General features: G+C 33.8%; 1 protein-coding gene and 1 pseudogene across 4 annotated transcripts in view; one reads left to right on the top strand and one right to left on the bottom strand.

The window, feature by feature from the left end:
• Window positions 1–25,271, top strand: part of LOC137650100 (signal peptide peptidase-like 2B) — a 407,178-nt gene that overhangs the window by 158,034 nt on the left and 223,873 nt on the right. The window lies entirely within an intron of this gene.
• Window positions 1–25,271, bottom strand: part of LOC137649860 (signal peptide peptidase-like 2B) — a 190,560-nt pseudogene that overhangs the window by 34,724 nt on the left and 130,565 nt on the right.

Here is a 25,271-nt window from a genome sequence, read left to right as displayed (position 1 = left end):
TCATTCCCTGCACCAGGAATGATATCTCTCCCATGGGGAGGATGGCCAGTCCATACAATACTCACATGGAAATTTCACAGAAAATCATTTGCCACCCTATGAGGGGCAGAGGGGATTTGGATTGACCTCAACCCAACTCATGTAAGTGACACAAGGGCGGCCGTCATGGCCGGGGCAGGTCCTTATGACACTAGACTAACTAGACATTGATAAACACAATTAGTGGCAATGATAAAGATAAACACAAAGTGCTAATGCACTATAAGGGTAAGCCAAAGTAGATAGAAGTGGTGATTGTACAGCGAAGAGGTAAGACCTCTTAATAAAATGGTGACCAGGAGAGATGAGGAGCTAGCATCAAACAGCAGCATGTAATGCTGTCCAGCAGTGGGATTGCCTGGTAACCTATTACAGTTATAACTGGACCCTTGTTTTTTTTTCTTTGTCTATTCATAGAAAATTGACATTAGGGGTAACCCCATTTATATGCCCTAGAAGTTTGTATCCGCGTATCAATAAATATATCTTTTACTTACATTTAATTTTAAAAAAAAAATTAAAACACTGAGTTTAGCAGTCTAATTAGTAAAGCAAGGTAAACTTCAAATAAAAATTAATAAAAGATATGATATTTAATCAAGAAATATTATGTACCTGCATGCTCCACAAGGAATTTTTGAAACCAAAGGCTCCAGGCAGGAAAACATGGCACCTCCAGATGCAATGCAAAACATGGCCATAATCACATAGACTGGAAGAAAAACAGAATTCTCATCAAAATTTAGTTAACCTTATACAGTTACTTTACCTTGAAACCAACGTTTTTATTATGAACCATTTGTTTAAAAAATCTTAAAAATCACAAATGTATCCATATAACAAAAATACAATCAAAATCATCACAATAAATAAATGGTATAACCAAACATTTCATAGGTATGAATATTTTGCCATTTATAAATTACTCTTTTGCGGCAGAGTTCTTGCCTATCAGATGCACCCGTTAAGAGAATTACACTACAAATGTGCCTTAAGCAAACAATGAAAAAGTCTCCATATACTACAAAAACCTACAGCTATTTATCAAAGTACCCTGTACACATTAAATTTATTTTTCACTAATTTTATAACAATAACAAAGACTACAGGTCAGATGATATAATTTTTAAAAAGAATGTATGAGCAAACATTTAATTTTGAATAAATATAAACATAAAAACTGAAACCTCTCTAAGTACATTATTTATAAAGTTCACCCTTCAAACTCGACACCTAATTTCCAATGTATAGTAACGATCCTATAAGTTTACTCGTTGGGATATATCTTACAATGTGCCCTGTCTGGCTCATGTGGAGAACACCAAAGGTTCTTAGTAGTATTTCTTTGCCTGGCAGATTAGCTTTCTTCCTTCAAACTTTCCCCCCTTCTTTTCTTCAATTTTATCTTCCTCTTGTTTCAATTTCTAACTCATTCAAGAATAATCCTTCAGGCAAGAATTAATAATCATACTGACAAGGGCTTGAATTGTTCAAATTTTTTTCTAAGATTAAGAAATCAAATGATTTCACAACAAAAATAAAATTCAGGATGCAATTCAGGCAATCTTGGTAAGAATATCTAACTGGGGGTTACATTTTCTTCTAACCTGAGCAATTTTACGTCTATCCAAACTAGTAACTGTTTCCGGTGAACAAAAATATGTGCTCTTATGGGAAAAATGTGAAGTTTACAAAGAATTCAATAAGGGAACCATGAATAAAAATATGTATCTGTTCCAGTTGGTTTTTAGGATCTCTTCATTAAAAACAGGAAAGAGCAAAACACAGTCATAAAACAATATACCACTAGTAAATAGAAAGGGAATAAAACACCAAAGCTGTTTTCTACCATTAACCATAATAAAACATGAAAAGTGTAAAATACTGTACTGTCATTTACTATATAAAGAATGCCCAAACCCACAAAAAATAATATAAAAGCTTACCAAGGTAATCATAGAGGAAGTATAAGAGCAGCAGCATGGTGCACATCATAATAACAAAAAACAAAACAATTTTTGGAGTTAAGTTCATTGAAGTTTCCTCCTGAGGCAAAACCGGCTCCTGAAGGTGCTCTTGACGACCTTCATAAATTGCACCACCACACTGCTCACTCAGGTACCTACAAGATAACCAAAGAAATCAAATTTAAAAAAGTTTAACAAAAACAGAAATTTTTTTATTAACTGGATTCATAAACTAACTGACAATTGAAAGTTTAAAAGTTTTAAGGTCCCTCATGAATGGCCGAGGCAAGAGACAGACAATGTCATAGCACAGAACAATGCCCTACAGACTAACCATATACGTTAATACATATGGTTAGTACCCAAGCTTCCTCTCCACCAAATCTAGGACCATAAAGGGAAAGGCAATGGCTCCCAAAACATGCAACCCCCCCCCCCCCCCATTCTTAGCTTACAAGGATGGTGAGTTTGCCAAAAAAAAAAAAAAAAAAAAAAATGTAGGACCAGAAGGGAAATTCATCATCCACACATTTAAGCCTATAAAGTTTTGTATAAATGATGAAATGTTTATCAAATACTGATACTGCATAAAAACAAAAATACACCATTACATTTAAAACTTAATTCTTTTTTTCTATGAGTTATATACTAGTCATACCGAGAGCACAGATGAGCATGGAGATACCTTTGCAATTGAATGTAATCAATTTGCAGTCTTAAAGACTTTAAGAGACAAAGAGCAGATAATTAATGAAGAATGGTGTGATAATAACATATATCATTCAGTTGCTAGTGAAGTTTTGGGACATATAGTTGCAAGAAGAAAACCATAGATATCAAATGATACTTGGGATACCATAAAAAGGAGTCAAAGATGGAAATTAATTGTTGAAAGTTTTTGAGGAAGTAATAAAATTTACAAGGTTGAGCACGCTAAGTATTCCAGTATTGATATTGAAGTCAAAAGAAATGCCAGGAATGACTGGAGAGAATATTTAGACAGGATAGCAGATAAGGCTGACAAAGCTATGAATTCTGGTAGTGGCTATGGTGTAATAATTGTGCATATAATTATTAATGCAATCTCTACCAGGGTAAAAAAGAAGCATATACCCATCCCTCCAAAAAAAAAAAAAGAGAGAGAGAGAGAGAGAGACAGAGAGAGAGAGAGAGAGAGAGAGAGAGAGAGAGAGAGAGAGAGAGAGAGAGAGAGAGAGAGAGATATATGGATCTGTTATAACGACAGAAGATGAAAAAAGGCAACGTTTGATGGAACACTTTAGGGAGGTCATGACTAGGACACATGAAGGCAATAATTTGATTGATATATCTAAGGCTGAGGAAGACCTTGATGTGCCCATGAATGAACTCGGTGTGTTTAAGTCGGACTTATCATTAAAAAGTAAAGAAATGGAAAGTGCCTAGATATGATGAAATAACTCCCAAGATGATACTGGCAGAAAATGAAGTGACTCTCAGAATACTTACAAACTTATTTTGTGATGTGTGGCGTGAAGAGGCAAAGCCTGATGACTGGAAGTATTGGTAAAAATGGAAAAAAAAGATTGGACTGATTGCAATAATTACAGAGGCATCACACTTATGTCAGTTGTCATGAAAATATATAGTAAGCTCATTCTAATACTCTAGTAGAGCTACTAGCGGATTTGTATGCAATTGTATGTCCAGAGCTAAACTCTTCAGGAATTAACTAATTGAAGGTCCAGGAAGAATATTTTGTTGGTAACACATTTCCCACTGATGACGAAATAGACGAAATGGCCAACCTCCTTTTGGTTGATGTACTGCCATCCACCACGACTTATCTCCGTAAATGTTGGACATAGGAAGTTGCCTGACACTCAAAATAGGCAGAATGGCCAAATTATGGGGGTCAGTACTACATATTTTTCATTTTATTATAATATTTAGATATATAAAATATATTATATCGGACAAAAAAATTCAGCATAGGCAAAATTATCTATTTACTGATTGTGGATCCAAGGTAGTTTCCAAGTGTTAAGGGGACCGTCCGCTATGGTGTTTGACATAACTTTAAAAAATCGAAAATCGTTTTATTGTTTCTATGTATGCAGAGACATATCGTACATACTTATTCACAGTTTGGTATTTTCTCACTTATTTATTGTTCAATTTTATGGAGGAAGATATTAAAAAGAGGAAGAAGCAAAACGCAGATTCATTTTATCTTTTGACACAAATTATTCACAACTTGTCAAGATCAAGAAAGCTAGACAACAGCATAATAAACCTACTAAGTTGCTGAAGGAATCATTGAGATGACTAGACAGAAAGAAGCCATACCCTTATGGAATCTCCTACATCATGAGAAAGATCTTCATATGGTACAACTGCTGGAATGGTGTATCTTAGAGGAAAGGGACGATAGTGAACCGAGCTTACACCATGAGTTCAGTCCAAGTGTCTGAAGGCTGGCCATGATTGTGCAAAGATGTTTTTGGAGTAAAAAAAAAAAAACATTAAATCAACAATCCATTCAGTGCTAGAATCACACTTCGGAAAATCTTTTCTAGAGCTGAAGTAATCCAAGAGGCTGTTAACACACGTCTTTAATGCTCGAAAATTGTTGAAAAGAGTTAACAAGATTTTGTTAATACTAAATTATATTACAGGAAAAGGTTGCAGCAGAAACAGTTATGTAAATTGACTACACTAGAGAAAGAGGGTATAGCATATTAGAACTGAAGTATGAATTGACCAACACATTCCCCTTCCTCACAAGTAATTGTAAGCATGATATCAAATTGATGAAGCCCATTAAAGCTTCCTTAACCAGGGAACTGGTCAGTCAACTTCCACTGGAGATGAGGAATGTAAAGACTGATGATCAGGTGACTTCATGGCACTTTGGGTAAAACTACCGATGAAATGGTATTATTTTTTATGTTACTAAAAAAATATTGATCAAGTAATTGGAACAAAGAGAATTCCATCCAGAACAAATCACTATGACCTTTGGATCTAACAATCAGATACTATGTAGATCTTGAAATGTTCTGGAGCTCTATGTTAAATATACTTCATCGAGGTCAAACTTGTAATTCTTCCTTTCATGGAGCAGATTCAGTACAGAATTCTATGGTCCAGACTTTTCAGATAAGCGCAAAGTCTCTGTGATGTTACCGAGCAGGAGGGAGCTGGAATAAACCATCTGTGAATTTTGTTTGACATCAAGATAAGTGGAACAGATTGTGTCCCAGAAATATTAGCAGAATGTCCTTGGTACACCTGCTATCTATATGCTGATCTGTCTTCAGGTTAGCATTGTTGAGAAAATGGATGTGGGTATCACTGTAATAGCTACTTTTGAAATCGACACTATCATGCATATGTTTGCTGTTGAAATAAATTGTGGCTGCCAAGTTTATTGATCAATACTTTCAGATAATGCAACACATTGTCACATACTTTAAGGGGGACGGCCGGCTAATGCCGTTTTTCAAGGACAGGACTTTGACAGTTCGTACCACATAATAAGGTGACTTAGGACATCTTAAAATTGCATAGGAGTTTTGCCTCTGACCTTCAGTTTTGCAACACCAGGGTGATTTATCCTAAAAATGAGTTTTTCACATTCTATCTCCTCCCTTGATAATTAATATTGAGACCTGGGATTACTATCCTATAAAGACCTGATATAGACCTCCAATAAAATGAAGAGTTTTTTCTAAGTGTCACTTTTTGCTAGATATGAGTTTTTTCATTATGGTAAAAAAATAAACCCAAAATTCAGAGAAAACAATTAAAAAAAAAAAGAGAAACAAAAATTTGTAAAAAAGAGCAACCTTTTATTATTTTATAATGTCTTTTTAAGTTATATAGCAAATTTCAATGCTATATCTTTAAAACTAGGGGGGAAGATAGAATTTCAAGGTCAATAAGTATAGTTTCTGGCCTACGGGCCGACCAAGGGAAAGGCCCGTGCCAACAACAAGAGTTGGCTATAATACCCCAACAACAACAAGTATACAGTGGTACCTCTACATACGAATTTAAATCGTTCCACAACCGACTTCGGATGTAGAAAATGTTCGGATGTAGATACGAATTTTCCCATAAGAATACATGGTAATTCATTTAATTCGTTCCTCAGCCTAAAAACCCATAATAAATCCTTAATAAATGGCTACACATAATTACACATAACAATAACATACCTGCATAATATGAAAGAATCATGTAAAAAAGATCATTATAAAGAAATAATAAATAAAACATGTGTTTTATTGCCACTTTACCTTAGAGGCTTAGAGACAGGCCAACGCAGGTGTAGGATTTGCTACGCCAGGACGAGACGGACGATCGGCAAGAAGGTAGACATGGTGTTAACATGTTCTTTGAATAAATACTCTCTCTCTCTCTCTCTCTCTCTCTCTCTCTCTCTCTCTCTCTCTCTCTCTCTCTCTCTCGTTCTTCACTGTTAGTGTTAGAGACGTCTATTAATTTTTTCTGAGAGAGAGAGAGAGAGAGAGAGAGAGAGAGAGAGAGAGAGAGAGAGAGAGAGAGAGAGAGAGAGAGAGAGATTAAACAAAAATGAGAGATTAAACAAAAATGTGTTGTGTACATATTTTTAACAGCGCTAACGAGTTGAAAGACATTTAAATGTAACTAAAAATACAAAATCAAGCGAATCTGAATTCCTTTATTAACTAAAACAAATATTGTTACAAACACACTCGTGTGCGTATGCGCAAACACACACACACGTACGAGGAGACACGATCGGCGAGGAGGTAGAGATGGTGACTGCGATAACATACAGTAACTTACACTACGGAAATTTTAATCTAACTTAGCTTATTTATTTTTTTTATTTTTATATTTCATATTTTTTACATTTTTTTTTCTTTAGATTTTTTATTTTCATCACTTTCAGTGACGAGTTACAGTATGTTATCGCAGTCACCATCTCTACCTCCTACCCGACCGTCTCTCTTACTGCGTAGCGATTCTTGCACCTGTGTGTGTGTGTTTGTGCATACGCACAAGTGTGTGTTTGTATCAATATTTGTTTTAGTTAATAAAAGGAATTCAGATTACCTGTTATTACTTTCTTAGTTAAATTTAATTGTTTTTCAACTCGTTGACGCTGTTAAAAATCATATGTACTCTAAACACATTTTTGTTTAATCTCTCTCTCTCTCTCTCGGAAAAAAATAATAGACGTATCTAACACTATAACAGCGAAGAACAAAAGAGAGAGAGAGAGAGAGAGAGAGAGAGAGAGAGAGAGAGAGAGAGAGAGAGAGAGAGAGAGAGAGAGAGAGAGATATTTTATTTAAAGAACAAGTTAATGCTATGTTTAGAGAGAAACAGAAAAAGAGAGAAGTCTTATTTAAAAGAGCTTGTTAATGCTATCTTGGTTTTCTTTACTTCACTTTTTTCTTTCTTTCTGTTCATCACGCTGCCCCTTCTCACAAATGATCGTTGCCAACAATCTCTTTGTCCTTTATCCCTATCAACAATAGGCGTTCTATCTCTTCCAGGGTATTGCTACGATGTCTTGTAATAATGGTGATCCCCTTCGATGGTTATTTGCTTTAATGGCTGCCTTCATCTTGATGATCCTCGAGATCATAGGCCTATTCCGGCCATATTATTTAGCCATACAGTATCACTCACATGCACACTGCTCTCATGTTTTTCTATAATTTCTTGCTTCAATTCTAATGAAAGAATTGCCTTCTTCCTGTACTGAAACTTAGCTTCTTAGGCACCATGATTATAGGTAAAATCAAAAATGAAATGTGAGAAAAGGAAGAAAATAAGCACTGTTAATAACAGACCAAACAGAGGACAACCACACGATACACACCAGAACAAAGAACTGAGCACTCGACGCTCAATGGCGTAATGTTTACTTCGTATGTTGGAGCAACACTTCGGATGTCGAGGCAGAAATTTGGTCAAATTTTACTTCGTATGTTGGAAAATTCGTATGTTGGGACATTCGTATGTAGAGGTACCACTGTAGTTTTGAGATACGGGTGTTCAAAGATTTTCTTTGCATTTTTATAAAGACAATCATAATATATGATGACTATGAATCTTATGTCCATTTTTTGGATACTAATATAACAAAACAAAGTTATTTATCAATTTAACCATAAATGAAGATCCCATTGCTCATTATCTTGCTTCTTTAGGCAAGACGGTCGCTCCATCATCTCTCTCTTTCACTAACTCCGCTAATTTCGCCGACATCTAAATTCTTATTAGAGCAAATTTTCTTCTTCCTTATGTTAGCGAGATGTTTAAATTGTGCTTTCCTCTTTGGCATGATGAAATTCTTGCCAAATACGAGAAAAACAGACGTAAAAACGAGTGAATGTCAGAGGTCAAACTCAAACATATACTCTCTATGAGGTTTGTGGTAGAACTGGAGGGCGAAGGGTGTAATGTCCATGTAATACATTGTCTTGTGACTCGGGGAATCTATACAGATGCCATTGCTCACAATTTGTTTTACATTAAAATGTAATAATTATCAAAATTTATGATAACAGAAGAAATACTGCATTTTCTTGTAGGGAACAATGTTTTGGTTTATTGAGATACTTTTACTAGTTACCCTGTAACTATGAAAGTAAGGGGAATTTTGACAAAATATTTTGTATACGCATTCTCCATTACCATACGAAGCTCAGTGAATTTTTTCAGGATTTTGTGTTTTTCTTCCAATAACCCCCCTATATTGGCATTCTGGCCGGGCCCCTTAACAAGTATTGTTATTAGAAATTCCCATGATAATACATATTAGCAGCATACACATACCAGCTGTATCCAGAAAAAAGAACATCTTGCCATAACTTCACTGTTCATTATGTTTAAAGCATCAAAGAATAATGCTGCTAAGTTAGACTCTCAGATTTGATACAACACCCAATTTCTATCACCACTACTCTTTCTTGCTTTGTCACAGACTGCACATTTCCTTTCTATTTAAGTGCTACAACAACTAGTACTCTTCTTCCATCTTCTCTGTGCCTCGTATCTATCACAGCTTTCTCCTTTTTCAATTTTCATTTGAACAACTGGCCCATTAATTGTTTTCATTGATCTCTTCGACCTCAAATTTTCAAACTTTTGACTTTAAAGAGCATTTGAATGCCTTAATGCACATGTTTAATCTTGAGATGATGGATAAATTATCCAATTCTTATGCTGCCAGAAGAATTTTGGCATAACCATCATCTGTTCCAGAAAAAGGACAGTTATAGTATGAGTAAAATCTATATGACCAACTACCCTTGTAGGAGTTCATATTATACATACAATTTATATAAAACTGCAAACTAAATAATGAAACTTGAATTTATGGTAAAAATTACTTGTTAATGTTTTCCCTGATGTAGTGTTACATATAACACTGGCATTTCCAGCATAAACGCATTCGCTGCTGACTTTGGTAGTACTACAGTTTCATGTCTAATGTTTTATTCAGAGCAAGCAGGATGAACACTAAAATAACATGTTATCAGAAAACAGTAAACAAAAAATAAACACCTATTGCAGATCATTGTACAATAAAAAAAAATGTGTAAAAAAAACCATTGACTTTTGTTTGTGAAAGTGTATTACTGAACCCCATAATGTGGCTATTCTGCCCATTTTGAGTGGTCAGGAAACCTCCTATGTCAAACATTTACAGAGATAAAGTCACAGCATATGGCTGTACATTGACCAAAAGAGAAGTGGCCATTTCGGCTATTTCGCCGACAGTGAGAAATGTGTTACCAAGAAAATATTCTTCCTGGACTTTCAATTAGTTCATTCCCGAAAAGTTTAGCTCTGGACATATATTTCCATATGAAACCACCATGAGCTACTCTAGTATAAAGAGACAAGAGAAAGATTGATGAAAAGCTGAGAGATGAACAAGCAGGATTTAGAAAAGGTAGAAGCTGTACTGAACAAATTTTTGTTTCAAGACATGTCATACAGCAATGTGTAGAATATAGAAATCCTATGGCATTTGCAGACTATGAAAAAGCCTTTGATAGAGTGCACCGGCCAGTTTTGTGGAGAGTCCAGCGTTATTATGGAGTTCCTCTTAAATAAATAAATTTGTTCATAAGCATAGCAAATGTGAAGTTAATGTTAGTGAAGTCCTATCAAATGAATTTCCAGTTAACAGTGGAGTACTAAGTTGCTTATTCTTCTCAAGGATTTTGTAATAAATAGAACTGTTGGAGATGGTGGAGAAGGATTGGACTGGATTGGTAAAAGGATATTAGCTTACCTATAATATACTTATGATGCTGTTCTTATCAACAGAACACCACGACTTGCAAAGCTTGCTTACCAGAACGCGTGAAATATCACATGAGGCTGGGCTCAAGATAAACAGAGGAAAGATAGAGATAATGAAAATGGAAGATGAAATATCATTGGAAGTAAAGATTAATGAGGTGGAATCATTTAAATATCTAGGAACTATGATCTCTACCTTACCAATTCCCCAGCAAGTGCTAAAAGAACTTCTTACTAACCTGTGGAAAATAACAGATAACTTAGGAGCTAAGAAATCTGCATTCTTTATAAAAACAAAAACAAAAAACAAAGGAAAAATACCATTAAAGGCTACACATCCATAAGCTTTAATTCTCATGAAATTGAAAACCTAAACTAATTAGTTTAGCCTCCAGAAAACAGGAAAGAGGATGATAAAGTTTCTCATTATTATGTTTCCTGTCCAACACATCAACCAAACGGGTTGCCTTTTTCTTAAGGACGGTGAGTGACAGGAGGAACTGCTACGTCTAATCCAATAAGTGGAGATTTTCTCTTGCTTGAGGGTACACTCACGCACAGATATTCTATCCTACTTCTCTTACTCTTGTATTTATTGGTTTTTATAGTTTATACAGTACTGTATATGAAAGATTTCTTTTCATATTACTGTTTTAAAATATCTTATTCCAATTGTTCATTACTTATAGTTTCTTTATTTCCTTATTTCCTTTTCTTACTGGGCTATTTTTCCCTTTTGGATCCTTTGGGCTTATAGCATTTTGCTTTTCCAACTATGGCTGTAGGTTAGCAACTACTACTTTTATTAGTAATAATAATAATAATAATAATAATAATAATAATAATAATAATAATAATAATAATAAGCATAATAATAATAATAATAATAATAATAATAATAATAATAATAATAATAATAATCATAATAATAATAAAGGCAGCTGACCACTTATGTTCCTGGGATATACCAGAAAGGGTTACTTTCAGTTAAAGCACAAACTCTATAAGCTGAGTATACAGTAGTTATTCCAAGTAAAATCTGATCTGTTAGCCTCCCTAAGATGACAGGCCTCCTGCTTCTCCAAATAAACACATCTATAATCATCACTGAACAAGGCTTTGTCTTTTACTCAGTACTTTGGCACACAAGAAGGGATAGCCTACCAATTACATTGAATAGATTATAATTCAAAGGAACAACAGGCTTACCACTATAATAAAATTATGACCAATTCAAGCTCAGGTCACTCAAAATGGCATTCCAGACTGCTTGAGATTTCATATAAATCTTATATGAGTATGCACATCAGGGACAGGCTGCTCAGTCTTCACTACTAATAAAATCAAGGCATGATCAGATGTCCCAAGTGCAGAACTAACCTTACTTAGTGTAATGCTTTGAATTAGAAAAGATCTTTTTCAGACCTGACCATCTAGCAATTCTGTTGACATTATGCAACTATGCACAAGTACATGGGTACAATACAAAACTGCTATGTGTTAATACAACTACATACTAAGAAGAAAAAAAGTGAATACTACAAGAGAAAGATCCGCGAAGCAGCAACTGACATAAATAAGTTATATCCTCTGTTTAATGGTTTACCGGGAAATGTAAACGAAAAACAGCTACATGATGAATACAGTGACAAGGAACTAGCTAATAATTTTCTAGTCTTCTTTGAAAGTAGAATTGAAAATATAACCATGTCATTTGTAAATATTCAACATCAGTTTAACGATACTCCAGATACACAAATAAAATCAATGAGATTTAACAACATAACACAAGATGACACCACCAGGATTATCGAGAGCAAAACAAAAAAAAACAGTGAACAGTGCAATCGATCCTATGCTAATATCTGAAGTAATTGGAGCGAGAAACTTTTCTAGTCTAGCAGAAATGAGAATAGCAAATGCAAGCATTGATGAATTCATGTTTCCTAAATCTGAGTATATGGCTATAGTCACACCAGTTCTCAAAGTGCTCTGGATTACCAGGAATTAAGCTCATATAGACCTATTTCGAATCTATCCTTTGTTTCAAAAGTTCTAGAATACGTAATTCTTGAACAACTGGTCAGTCACTTAGAAGTAATAGAAGCTTTGCCTGACAACCAATCTGCTTACAGAAAACTATACTCTACGATGACAGCCATCTGCTCTGTTGTAAATGATATGCTGGAAATGATGGATGAAAATAAATGTGGTATTTTAATATTACACGATCTTAGTGCTGCTTCTGATACAGTTGTGCATGAACTGTTTCTCTGTCAGTGCTAGAGAGCGGACGTGTTGTGTCGAGTTCTGCTCTTGATGCCCTGAGTCATGTTTTAGCTTTGTGCTTCTTGCTTAGAATATCATTGAAAAGATATTAGTTAGTCTTATGGAGAAACCTAAGTGATAAGAAACAGTACACCATGTCTGCTCATAACTATATCTGCTTCAAATGTAATGAAACAGGTAGATCGGAAAAAAAAGGATAGTATGTGATTGTAAAAGACTCTACCATAAGAGATGTGTTTATATAGTGACAGCCATCAGTGAGAATGAATGGATTAACCTAGACTAGTTATGCCCATACTGAGTACATGAAGCCAGACAAAAGAATTTAGTAATATCAAAATTAAAGGAAGATGTAAACATGAGTAATCTGGCCCTGAACGAACAAGATGCGAAAATAGATGACTTGGAAAACAAACTTGCGAACCTTAGCGCAGACGTAGCAAATTCCACCCAGACCACTGACCTCACTGAGAAAGTTGACATTCTTGCCATGAATATGGAATCAATTAAAGCAACACTTCAAACAATGATAGACCCAAAACATAGAAACCAACATTTGCTGACAAAGTTAAAGAAAAAAAATCTGTTGATAATTAAATCAACAAATGCAACAACTAAAATTCCTGAAAGAAAAAGTGAGGTTGAACAAGCACTTAAAGACATTCCTATATTTAACACGAGGTCAACTACGAATGGAAATGTTGTTGTAAACTTTGCAAACAATATGATGAGAGAAGAGGTGGCAAACAAAATTCAGACATTGGTGGCTGACACTGAAATGAGAAAAATCGGAAAACTAAAACCCAAAATAATGATATGCAATGTATACAATGATGAAGATGATGTAGTAAATGCTTTGATTCAAAGAAATCGCTGCCTGGACCGAATCCAAAATATAGAAGATAAGATAAATATAGTCCTGAAGAAAAATGCCCTGGCGGGAACCACCCATCATGTGCTGAAATGCGATCCTGAAGTTTGGAGGGCTATTCATGATAATGGGGACAAAGTTTCATTACAATGGGGTATCTATAACATACGTGATAGGTACCACGTGATCACCTGCTACCACTGTCAGAGGTATGGATATTTTGAAAAAGATTGCAAGTCTAAGAATGAAGATAGAGTCTGCGGGAAATGTTCAGGGAGACACTCCACCAGGGAGTGTAATTCGCAAGTGTCAAAGTGTATAAACTGCACAAAGTTAAACAGACCAAGTGACTACACAGTAAATTCTAGAGACTGCAATGTTTTTGACTTGGGAATTGAAAAGACTAGCGGAAAATACTGATCATGGTTACTAGAGATGTCATAAACTGTGGCTATGTAAATATACAATCTGTAGGTAATAAGACTTCAAATTCGAGAATTGATAAACGAGAAATATTTAGATATACTAGCATTATCTGAAACATGGCTAAATAACTTGGACAAGGCAAAGATCACTGAAATGACGGCCCCCACACATGCCTTCTTTCACATACCGAGAGAAGGTAGGTCTAGTGGGGGTGTCGGACTCTTTATTCATAAAAGTTACTCAAACCTCAAAATGTTGAAAAGAATTAGTGTAACAAGCTTTCAATATATAGAAATAAAATTTACGCCAAAAAATAGAAGAATATCCTTTGTAACAATCTACAAACCTCCTAGAACAAACACTAGTATCTTTTTTGAAGAATTTGGTGCTCTCATGAGATGATTACCATGGAGAAAAACGAATTAGTTATCTGTGGAAACTTCAATTTTTGGAGGGATGATGCATCAATTCCTGACGCTTTGGCATTTAGTGAGTTACTTGAATCATATCGACTAGTGAATAATGTCGACTGTACAAGTACTTTAACTGGCCATACGCTAAACTTAGTTCTAAGTGATGACATGAATAATATTGCATCAGATATGAAAGTCGAAGAGAAATGTACTAGTATCTTTTTTGAAGAATTTGGTGCTCTCATGAGATGATTACCATGGAGAAAAACGAATTAGTTATCTGTGGAAACTTCAATTTTTGGATGGATGATGCATCAATTCCTGACGCTTTGGCATTTAGTGAGTTACTTGAATCATATCGACTAGTGAATAATGTCGACTGTACAAGTACTTTAACTGGCCATACGCTAAACTTAGTTCTAAGTGATGACATGAATAATACTGCATCAGATATGAAAGTCGAAGAGAAATGTACTATCTCCCTGGTACACAAACTCATTATGTCTATTCTGCCTCTACAAAAACATGCATTAGTTAACCCTTTTACCCCCGGGGTATTTGGAAATTTCCAACCCTTAACCCCCAGGGGGTTCTTTTTTTCCCAACACATTTTGTAGTATATTTTCTTTAAATTGCTCTAACAGCCTTAATTTTTGTCATAGAGAGGTCAGGTTGGTCTCATTCTCTTGGAAAATGCCTGAATTTTCTCAAAAAATGATAAAAAAATATGAAAAACTAATTTTTATAGCATTTTTTTGCAAGGACGTACCGGTACGTCCATGGGGGTAAAGGGATGGCTTTTGTGAAACGTACCAGTACGTCCTTTGGGGGTAAAAGGGTTAAGAAAATAAACTTTGGACAAAAATCAAATTTTTCTCCTACCGTACATATTGAAGAAGTTACAAAGAAAATAAATAATGCTATCAACATTCCCTGTGATCATGATGACCAAGCTAAGTATGCTAACTGTCTTATGACCACTTATAATAGAGTGAGTAAAAGTGAATATTGTATGATACCATGTGCCCACCGATGGAAAAGACTATAACCGTAAATGACCAATCTCCTTGGTTTGATGGAAAGACTTTGGAAAAAAAGAGAAAAAAAAAAAAAAAGAGGGAATAAAGACATAAAGAAAGTGGAATAGGTTAAAAACTAAAAGTACTTGGGTAGAATACAAAACTGCTGCATGTCAATATAACTACCTACTAAGAAGGAAAAAAGTGAATACTATAAGAGAAAGATCCTCGAAGCAGTAACAGACATAAATAAGTTATATCGTCTCCTGAATGGCATAATGGGAAATGTAAAAGAAAAGAGAAGCTACCTGATAGATACAGCGACCAGGAACTAGCTAATAATTTTCTAGTATTCTTTAAAAACAAAATTGAAAACATAACCAGGTCATTTGTAAATACTCAACATCAGATTAATGATATACCCGGCGCACAGACAAAATGAATACGATTTAACAACATAACGCAAGATGACATCAGAATTATCAAGAGAGCAAAGAAAACAAAATGCGCGATCAATCCTATGCCAATATCTGAAGTAATTGGAGAGAGAGACTTTTCTAGTCTAGCCAAAATAATAATGAAAATGGCAAATGCAAGCATTGATGAATGTAAGTTTCCTAAATCTGAGAAAATGGCTATAGTCACACCAGTTCTGAAAAATGCACTGGACTACCAGGAATTAAGCTCATATAGGCCTATTCCAAATCTATCCTTTACCTCAAAAGTGCTTGAATATGTAATTCTTGAACAACTAGTAAGCCACTTAGAAGTAATAGAAGCTTTACCCAACAACCAATCTGCTTACAGAAAACTATACTCTACGGAGACAGCCATCTACTCTGCTGTAAATGATATGCTAGAAATGATGGATGAAAATAAAGGTGGTATCTTAATTCAGCTCGATCTCAGTGTTGCTTTTGATACAGTTGTGCATGAACTGCTACTAAATGATCTCCGGTCCATCGGCGTTGAAGATCAAGCCTTCGAATACCTAAAAGACTACTTGGTTGGTAGAAATTACTGTGTACAAATTGGAAACTCTTATCCATCATATGAACCCTTAAACAGAGGGGTACCCCAGGGGAGTGTACTTGACCCAATCTTATTCTGCATCTATACTATTGGTCTATCGAAAATACTACAAAGGCATGGCATGAAGTTCAAACTATTTGCAGATGACACACTATTTTACTTCGCCATAAATGATATACATGACACTACTGAAACTATAAACCGAATCCTTGATAGTGTTAGAAAATGGATGACACAAACAACTAAAACTAAATGAGAACAAAACTGAATTCATGGTGGTGGGAAAGAGAAACAGTGTGAAAAACTTAGGTGATCTTCAAATGAACATAAATAATGACTCGGTGCCGATATCTAGTAAAGTTCGAGATCTAAGTGTATTTCTTGACTGTAACCTGTCTCTAAATGCCCAAATAAATAATGTAATGAAAACTACTGGTTATCATCTAAGAAATATTGCGTTTATAAAAAAGTACCTGGACGAAAATTCTGTAAAGAAACTTGTGATAAACTGTGTTATTACCAGGATTGACTACTGCAACTCTATCTACTACGATTTACCAAAAGTGCAACTTAAGAAATTACAAAATATAATAAACAGAGGAGCAAGACAGATAAGAGGTGTCCCACCTAGAGAAAGGATCACCCTTATACTAATCGATTTACACTGGCTGCCGATTAAAGGGAGAATTGAATTGAAAATATGTACAATAACCCCCAAAGTTATCAGAACCGGGCGTCCAAAATACTTAAGAGAATTGCTACGTATTGCGCAGCCAACCAATCGTGTCGACACGAGAATAGTTACAGAGGGCTTCAAATTATTGGAACCTAGATATATGTCTACTGTAGGCTTCAGAGCCTTTAAATATGCGACCCAGAGACTATATAATAAGCTCCCACGAAACGCTCGAATGATTGAAGACATTAAGACTTTCAAGAGGAAACTGAAGACTTTCTTATTTCAGGAGTCTTTTGACAGTGACGATTTAACAGTAAAGGAAAAATACGAGACATGCAACATTAAATACTCTGAACGAATAAGGTAAAATGACAGTGGAGGTCCTGCTGTACGGAATCGGAAAAGCAGCCATCAAAGTAAAGTAAGTAAATAAATGATCTACGGTTCATTAGCGTTGAAGATCAAGCTTTTGAATACTGTAACTGAACGACTACTTGGTTGTTAGAAATTACTGTGGACAAATTGGAAACTTATTCACCATATGAACCTTTAAACAGAGGGGTATCCAAGGTGAGTGTACTTTGCCCAATCTTATTCTGCATCTATACTATTGGTCTATCGAAAATATTACAAAGGCATGGTGTGAAGTTCAAACTATCAGCGGATGACATGCAATTTTACTTCTCCATAAATGATAAAGTCGTCACTACTTAAACTCTAAACCGAATCCTTGATAGTGTTAGAGAATATGGATGACAAACAACTAAAATTAAATGAGAACAAAACTGAGTTTATGGTGGTGGGAAAGAGAAACACTGTGAGAAGCTTGGGTGATATTCAAATAAACAAAAATGAACTCGGTGCCGATATTTAGTAACGTTCGTGATCTAGGCGTATTTCTTGATTGCAAATTGTCTCTCAATGCCAAAATAAATAATGTAGTAAAAACTGCTGGTTATCATCTAAGAAATATAGCTTTTATAAATACGTATCTGGATGAATGTTCCGTAAAAAAAACTTGTGATAAACTGTGTTTACCAGAATAGACTACTGTAACTCCATCTACTATAATCTACCAAAAGTACAAAGTAAGAAATTACAAATCATAATAAAGTGAGGAGCAAGACTGACAAAAGGTGTACTACCAAGAGAATGGATCACTCCTATACTAATTGATCTACATTGGCTGCCGATTAAAGCGAGAATTGAATTTAAAATATGTACATTAACCCAATAAGTTATCAGACCTAGTCGTCCAAAATATCTAAGAGAATTGCTACATATTGTGCAACCAACAAATCGTCCTGACACGAGAATAGTTACAGATGGTTTCAAACTATCAAAGCCCAGATACACGTCTATGTAGGCTCTAGAGCCTTTCGATATGCGGCCCCGAGACTATACAATAGGCTCCCACAAGACATCTAAATAATTGATATTAAGATATTAAGACTTTCAAGAGGAAACTGAAGACATTTTGCGAGTGTTTTGACACTGATGATCAAACAGTAAGCGAACAATATGCTTTGTGAAATGATAAATGCTCCCGAATGAACATCATAAAACAACCATGGAGGTCCTGTAAAGAGTAGGGTTCCCCTGCTGTACAAGACCAGATAAGCAGCCCTTAAAGTAAGTAAGTAAAGTAATATGTTGACCATAAGGAGAGACATTTTTACGACAAGGTCATAACCTACAATCCTGTTGTTAATGAGGGAGCATTTGCACAGTGTAGCCTTTTCTACTCGAAGGAAAGATTCTGGGGAATATTAAAAAAATTGTACCTTATCATATGAATTATGAATATCACAACAACACTTTGTGGACTTAGGCACATAAAATATATTAGATTTATGATAATCTTTTCCTTACAGAGAACTTACTGCACTTTCAAAATAGTGCTTAACTTATAGAGATCTACCAGTCATGAGTATGATCTTTAAAATATTGTAATATTCAAGTAACTACTTGATATAAAAAGGCAAAACTTACAGCTTATGGCGAACACTGCCAGACCAGAATGCTCCAACTGACACCGAGAAAACAGCCAAAATCCATATAATCATCAAGCTGATATGAAGAGGAGAGTCTTTTGGAGAATACATCCCTGCCTTGGTTTCATTATCAGCCTTTTCCTAATCACGTAAAATAAAGTATGAATTAGACACAGAATATAGCAATACTGTAAATAACATGTCACACACAAGGTAGATAATTTATCCAATTTACTGAATAAAGAAAAATCCATAAATCTACAAGTTACCGATACTGTGTCCTAATGAAAAAGTTTACTATCTCCAATACCATTGTAACAGATACTTTTTATTCTAAATGTGACACTTGTAGGTATATACAGTGCTGTGAACACCAATGCCCAGTTAAACAAATTAATTCCATTCATTGAAGCACATTTTCTCATTGACTTCCATTATAAACATTGAGATATAGTCCTATGAGCTCACCAAAGTTAACTTATTTCACAACAAGAGGCCTAATATACAGTAGAATACCCAAACAAATTTGTTTTATTAACATTAAGTATAGTAATGATAACCAGACAACAGTTGAGAAAGTATATTTTGTTTCTGTGAATACCAAAATTGAAAAATTAAAATGCCACAGGAAAATTTTCAATACAGTAGTGTCCCCTTAAAAATAAAAGAAATCAATACTGTAGTACTGCAAAAACGTTGTTAGTCACTGTATGAAAAGGGCAAGCAAAGCAAACATACCATAATCTACTAATTATAATTCACAAAATAAAAACATTTTACTCTATAACACTTCTAAAATCAATAATAATCTTAGTTAAAATTCACTGATCAAAATGACTTGTTACTTCAGAAAATAAAATAATCACAAAACAGAGTAAAATCAATGGAAAATAAAAAAGATGAAAAGCAAGCAAAGTAAGTTGGGGTGTGAAACGAACAAGCAAGTCAAAAATCAAAGTTTGATATGTCATCATACTCAACAGTAAGTAAAATATGAGAAAAGTATTTTAAACAAAACTATTTACCACAAAATGATAAAATGACTCGGAAAAGAACAGACGGTAGTGTGCATTATCTTATAAATGAAAAAAATAAAAGTTTACTATTATGTTTTAATTTCTCAATACAATTCTAATATGTGAATATTAATATTATTATCAGATACAGTTAAGTTCAACATCAGTTGTATCAAAATCTTCTTTACAGTACTGTATATCAAATACAGTTGGCCCTCCTTAATCACGGGTTTTATCTTTGCAGATTCGGTCATTCGCAATGCAGAAAACCACAGAACACATTAAAAAAAATCACATACTCATGGTTTCACGATAATTACTCTTGCGGGCAGTTTTCAAAACCACCATACAAAGCAGAACAACTCTGTCAATGACCGAGACTTTTTTCCCTTTCTGACATCATTGTCAATAATAAAAAAATTGCAGGGACTGAAAATTATGGCAGGACATATTTCTTGTTCTTATTTTTTTTATCTAAAGAGATTTATTTCAATAAATATATTTTTCTATTCAGAAATAAGAAAAAAAAATTTCTTTATGGAACAAAAAAAAAAAAACACTGTATTTGCTTACCGACAGCCAGGTGTCAATGACATAGCATGAAGAATTTTATTTTTACATAAAATATAAATTATATTTATAATCTATAAGCTGGTGTCCTTTTCATTCTGTTTACTATTTAGACGGAAATGCATGTATTGATTTATTTTTGAGACAGGAATCAAATATCAAAAGGAAATGCGCTGGAAATAATGTAGATAAAATCTATGAAAAGATATCTTATTTATATATACGTAGCATAGGAATTCGAGAGAGAGAGAGAGAGAGAGAGAGAGAGAGAGAGAGAGAGAGAGAGAGAGAGAGAGAGAGAGAGAGAGAGAGAGAGAGAGAGAGAGAGAGAGAAAATTACAAATAAAGTCTGTAAACATATAGAGATGTTTTAGTCATTTTTTATCTTATTTTTCCATTTGTGGTAGGATATTCATAAATTCAATGAAAAAACTACTAATAGTCTATTCACAGTATTTTACTATAAGCGAAGCCTTAAAACACAGGAATCAATTTTGTTACCTCAGACTAACAAGATTAGGCAGACATCCATTCTCATAAAATCACGATTTTTAAAAAGATAATTGTGTTTCATTAAAGCATTTTTTACTTATGTTTTCAATTTCTGGTGCATTTAACCATCTACTGTACTATAAGTGACTTTTTTCACTCTACAGTATCAGATATGAATAAGTGTTTTGTAAAAACTTATACAAAGTGTGTTGTAGCGGTGACTAGTTTAATGATTCGTGGTAATATAATGGCTTTTGGTTTATGAGTCGTCTTATCTTGTACTGAAGTTGTGCTAATAATGAACATCTGAAAAATAGTATGAATTAAAATACAATGATAGAAAGAACATTTAAAAAATGTAGCGCAGTACAGTGGGTTATCTAGTGCATCAGTCAACCGCAGGTAGGTACCGTATTTGACAACATTTAGGATGCAATTTTTTCCAAAAATTTTGGCTTAAAAAAAGGCCCTGCGTCTCAAGCCTAGTACAGACTATGATTCAGTTATCAGCCTCATGAAGCAGTAGTGGTGTTGAAAAAACTTACTAGCGGCCAAACTGTACTGCAACACTACTTGCTTATTTTCCCGAGCTAGCTGCCTTAATACAAGGTTCCCAGTGGCGTTTACGAAAGTAATATTTTGTTACTTCATAATATGAGCTGTAGATTTATAAGATGCTGAGAAAAAAATACAGTATATGAAATTGAAATTTTGAGAAATAATTGTACTTTTTATTGAAAAAAATTACTAATTGTGTACGTTTTGCATCTGAAAACATAAAAATCTATACCATATAACGTTGAAAAATAGTTCTTATTTCCATAGAAATCTATTTTCGACCTAGTTGTAACCGCAGGTAAGGAGGTTAATGGAAGTCCCAATGGAAATAAACGAGGGGAAAAATACGCACAAAAAGAAACTTAATCACATTATCAACATGATTACTTTTCCTGCACCTTAAAGTTTTTAACCGTTAGTCAAGGCTGAAGGTGCGCAATGGTCTAGAGCTGGAAGTAATATTTGAATTGATTGGTTTTAGACTGAAGTTAGGTTGGGTGTGCCTAATATGTCTATAGCATCTATCCAATTGTCTTCATTGGATAAGTGTGTGGTGAAATCAGAGACCTAAGATAAGATATAAATATATAAAGTATGTACACATCGTGATGTTTTTAGTTTCTCCATTACATAAATTCTTTATTTCTGGGCTCCGACCTGTGCCGCCCAGTGAAATGCTCCTTTAGCATCATTTCTAAGGTATATAACTGTTCACTGGGCGGCACAGGTCTCTCGCCCAGAAATAAGATTTTTCCTTCGGCAAAATCCCTTATATATATATATATATATATATATATATATATATATATATATATATATATATATATATATATATATATATACATATATATATATATATATATATATATATATAATATACATATATATATATATATATATATAATATATATATATATATATATATATATATATATATATATATACATATATATATATATATATATATATATATATATATATATATATATATATATATATACATACATATATATATATATATATATATATATATATATATATATATATATATATATATATATATATATATATATATATATATATATATATATATATATATATATGTATGTATATATATATATATATATATATATATATATATATATATATATATATATATATATATATATAGATGTAAATATATATATATAGATGTAAATATATATATATAGATGTAAATATATATATATATATATATATAATATATATATATATATATATATATATATATATATATATATATATATATATATATATATATATACATATATATATATATAATATATATATATATATGTATATATATATATATATATATATATATATATATATATATATATATATATATATATATATATATACTGTATATATATATATATATATATATATATATATATATATATATATATATATATATATATATACTGTATATATATATATATATATATATATATATATATATATATATATATATATATATATATATATATATATATATATATATATATATATATATATATATATATATATATATATATATATATATATATATATATATATATATATATATATAAATATAAATATTGAAGAATTTTTCTTCACTCTTCTTCTTTCATTTGTATTTTTGGCTCTTTCCTAATAATACTGTAGCTACCCCTTAAACGTTCTCTCCTACGTTAAGTTTTCTTTATCGAAACATTGGGAGAACTATTTTAAATTGAATAAACTTGTTCGTGATGTCACAGCATAGATACGCACTGCAAAGGCCTAGTAACCCCGCCGTACAGTATGTTTGTTCTTCCCTCAAACTACGTGTGTCGAGATTAAATATTAAACTGATTTAAATATAATTTCTAATGCGACTAACTTTAATGCATCTTTTATTTCTCAATACCAATTAAGGTTTGTTAATTTAAAGATGTATGCCCATCGCACCAGCCCATTGCTTATTTCTCATTTTAACTATTAATTTTTAGCAGGCCAGAATTGGTAGGATTGTTGTATATATAAACTCCCATAGAGAAGCAAGATTTCTTGTACAAAATCCTACCTCCTATGCACTCTTTACAACAATATACTGTCCTGTCTTAAAGTCCCGATATGGCACCTAAACTGGGTTACCTTGCGCATCATGACTCTCACCTGTCTGGAAAGGTGAAGCCAGGTGATCCCTCTCAACCTTAACCTCAGCCCATTCGTCCAGAAGCAGTTGTGGCTGTTTGACCTACTTGGCCGACTGACCAGTGAGTGGATCTGCACCTCTGGCTCAACCTCCTCACCCCCCCCCAAATCTTTCCCAAACCTCAACTCACCTCACCCAGGAGTCCTGCCGGTCGGACAGAGAGAGAAGAAGAACCAGTTAAACCCTATCTGCCAAAGTGAGAATTTTAGGGGTGAGCCAGTCAAGAGTGCAAACTGCAAGACACGGTCAACAGCCATTGGAGGACAACGGACAGTATTCCAAGGAGTGCAGGTACAGAAACGTGGCCAGTTAGTTATTCCCCCATTTTTTAGTTTAGATTAACTTTTAACTTGATTAGGTTAACTGGCTATTACATATTTTGGACTATGTGCACTGGGATTGTGTGTGTATATTTTTCTTGGATATCATTTTTTGCTTTTGAGACTAGCTCCGCCACAAAACACGGTATTTAAAGATAAAAAGGCGTTACTTTACGGCCAGAGCTAATTTATACAATATAAGAATATGGTACTCAACTTTCCAGAGGCAGAAGAAGCTGAAGATTGCGACATGCTGGCAGAAAATAGCGAACAACTGGGAAAAACACCTGGTCATAGACGCAACTAGAGAAGGAATGGAGGACGCGGGCGGTTATGACGTCAGCCAAGATGGCGTCGTTTATGACATCATCCGAGTACCATAACAGTAACGGAGGAGGAGAACTTTGTAACGGCTCATCCCATATCTTGCCACCAACTTCCCCCTAGAAGCATAAACGCTATGTGGGGTGCAGATAGCTATGTGGCGTGTCAAGTATACGTCCCCTGTTATTATACGATATCCTAAAGGGAAACCTTGAGGGTACTCGCGCCAGAAATTAGAATTCTGTGAAACCTTTAGTTTAATTCACTGGGAATATCTACTGTAGTCATATATACCCTTAGGAACCCTCCATCAGGACGACATGGGTATCTCACCCAAAAATAGATTTTTCGCTTCGCTCAAAAACCGTTTTATTATTTTGAATTGCCTTTTATTTTGATAACATTTTTGTATTGTTCAGATGTCCATTTATTTTAATGTAAATTTGTATAATAAATCAAGATTAGATTAATTAAACCTCGTCGTATTTCTACTCCTGCATTTATTTCATTGTGACTATTATGAATACAGTATCTAATCTCGGGCCAATATACCCGATATTTTAAAAGGAGTAAGCAACTTGAAAAAGGGTGTGTTAGCGAGCGACTTATTATTGAATATCTGCTTCGAAGGTAAAGATCCATATCTTTAAACTTTTAAACTTTACTTTACATCACTGCTCCCATTTTTTTTAGTCTTTAATTACATTAATGTTAGATTCCTGTCCAGCATCTCACTGGGGTCA

This window comes from Palaemon carinicauda, chromosome 11 (genome assembly GCF_036898095.1).
Source record: "Palaemon carinicauda isolate YSFRI2023 chromosome 11, ASM3689809v2, whole genome shotgun sequence".
NCBI lineage: Eukaryota > Metazoa > Arthropoda > Malacostraca > Decapoda > Palaemonidae > Palaemon > Palaemon carinicauda.
This window is presented reverse-complemented; position numbering and strand designations above follow the sequence as displayed.